The sequence below is a fragment of the Schistocerca piceifrons genome, unplaced genomic scaffold (assembly GCF_021461385.2).
Source record: "Schistocerca piceifrons isolate TAMUIC-IGC-003096 unplaced genomic scaffold, iqSchPice1.1 HiC_scaffold_1377, whole genome shotgun sequence".
Taxonomy (NCBI): Eukaryota; Metazoa; Arthropoda; class Insecta; order Orthoptera; family Acrididae; genus Schistocerca; species Schistocerca piceifrons.
Genome location: NW_025727210.1, coordinates 40,001 through 42,500, shown reverse-complemented (window position 1 = coordinate 42,500; position 2,500 = coordinate 40,001). Strand labels below are relative to the sequence as shown.

Below are 2,500 nucleotides of genomic sequence, written 5' to 3'. Positions count from 1 at the left end.
TGCCTTAACCTAACCCACGTTGTGCCTTAACCTAACCCATGTTGTGCCTTAACCTAACCCATGTTGTGCCTTAACCTAACCCATGTTGTGCCTTAACCTAACCCATGTTGTGCCTTAACCTAACCCATGTTGTGCCTTAACCTAACCCATGTTGTGCCTTAACCTAACCCATGTTGTGCCTTAACCTAACCCATGTTGTGCCTTAACCTAACCCACGTTGTGCCTTAACCTAACCCACGTTGTGCCTTAACCTAACCCACGTTGTGCCTTAACCTAACCCATGTTGTGCCTTAACCTAACCCATGTTGTGCCTTAACCTAACCCATGTTGTGCCTTAACCTAACCCATGTTGTGCCTTAACCTAACCCACGTTGTGCCTTAACCTAACCCACGTTGTGCCTTAACCTAACCCACGTTGTGCCTTAACCTAACCCACGTTGTGCCTTAACCTAACCCACGTTGTGCCTTAACCTAACCCACGTTGTGCCTTAACCTAACCCACGTTGTCCCCTAAAGTAACCCACGTTGTCCCCTAACGTAACCCACGTTGTCCCCTAACGTAACCCATGTTGTCGCCTAAACCTGCTCTGTAATTGTTATACGACTCGTTCAATTAGTGTAGTGTTGCCCACCCGCAACCCTCGCAATATAGTTCGCTACTCGCACTGCCCGCTCCCCTGTGTATCGCTTCATGTTAAACACCTTGCAAGTCTTGCTGACTTTCCACATGCTCCTGCTGTACACTGTAATGTGGATGGCAGCAGGACGTACATGCCGCCCCTCCCCACGTCCCCACCTTGCCCCCCTGCCTTCGCAAGCTGGTTGGTGAGAAGTTTGCATGTTCAATGCCCTTCGCATGCGACGTACTCAGGCTACGTTGTGGTGCGGCCTGTGTCAACCGTCCGCTAATGTCGTACGCGTAAACCACAATCTGTACTGCACATTCGTCCTTATGTACCGAATGATACATCGTGGCACATGTGTGACCGTACAACGACTGCGCCCAAAAACGGCGGACCATACAGTGCAAATATTGTGCACGCAGCTACGTGTCGTCTCCCTATGAGAGCTGGATTGCAGTGTGGTACGCCATAGAGACGTGTGGGAGGAACGGACGCCGTGGATGGCGATCAGCATGAGCTGTCTGTTGATGTATTCGGACCTAGTCGTCTCTCCTCACACACCGTGATGGCATGGTGCACCGCGTTCCATATCTGCGACATGCTACAGAGGCCGGTTGACAGTCGTTCGAGCAATGGACATCGCATACGTACGGGGGCCACCTTCCACGTATTGTCTAGGCGTGCACATTTTGTTGCGTGTATGTGGGCAGACGTAGTGTGGCGTGACACCTGACACAGGCATGCAATAATCGTTGAAGTTGCAAATGGCGATGGACGCCTGCGTTTTCTGGTGAAGTTACGCAAATGAACAAATGGTAACCTGTTGTGGTGCGGTTGTTCTCGCTAGGGGTGAATCGGTGATGGCGACGATAGGTTGAGGTACGAACCGGTTGTTCCAGCGATACCCACCATGCCGACGAAACTGAACGGCATCTGGGTGTGAAGCGATACGCGGCGGTGGCTGGGTGGGACCGTCCCCGGCCGGTGAGGGGGCGCCTCCCGGCGTGCTGGCCGCGCGGTGCGTGGGCGCACGCGCTACAGCCGGCTGGTGGGGGCGGCCAGTGGCAGGCGCGCCGGCCGACGGACGCGGCAGGCGTCGCAGCTGCGCGCCGGCGCACCCTGCGCGCGGCGCCGTGCGGCCAAAGTAGGTCCTCGCGGGCCCGGTGCGAAGCGCGGTGGACATCTTCAGTGTGCTGGTCCGATTGAGGACTGTGTGCGTTGAGGATGCGCCGCCGCCCGGCGCTCGGCGCCGCGACGCCGTCTGCTGCTCGGTCGCCCCAGCGGTTCTCGCTGGTGGTTTGTATCGCAGCTGTGCGGATGTGTTGGCGCGTGCGCTGTGCTGGGAGAGTTCGCTTCGGCACCCAAGTGGGGCTTTTGTCCTTCTGTGGCGCTGGCGTTGGAGCTGCCGGTCACCGTAGGTGGCGCGTGTTGTCTCCCGCCGGCAATGCCACGACAGCACGCTCCCGGGCCTCTGTCGGCAGCGGCAAGCTCAGTTGGGAGCACGGGTGGTCGCACCGAAAGCGTCTACTCGCCTAACTCCGGGCGATTGCGCCTCTCTCGAACCCGACCAAGTACTTGGGACGGCGCTGCGCGCCGCCGGGACCTGAGAGGGTTTCGAGGTGTATTGTGCAGGGGAGCTCAGCCTCCTCCTGTTTGCAGAATGATTGAGCGGACGCTTGCGTGTTCGCGCGGGCCCCCGGGACACACTCCCGGGCGGCCGGCTGCTCAGCTCTAGTTGACGCAGCTCCCTGGTTGATCCTGCCAGTAGTCATATGCTTGTCTCAAAGATTAAGCCATGCATGTCTCAGTACAAGCCGCATTAAGGTGAAACCGCGAATGGCTCATTAAATCAGTTATGGTTCCTTAGATCGTACCCA

The 2,500-nt window shown here is 57.2% G+C and overlaps 1 non-coding gene across 1 annotated transcript in view; it reads left to right on the top strand.

Moving 5' to 3' along the window:
- Positions 1-2,368: 2,368 nt before the first annotated feature.
- LOC124733055 overlaps positions 2,369-2,500 on the top strand; it is a 1,909-nt gene continuing 1,777 nt past the window's right edge. Inside the window, exon 1 of the ribosomal RNA XR_007008885.1 lies at positions 2,369-2,500. This exon is cut by the window's right edge and continues 1,777 nt beyond it. This is a non-coding gene — a ribosomal RNA (small subunit ribosomal RNA).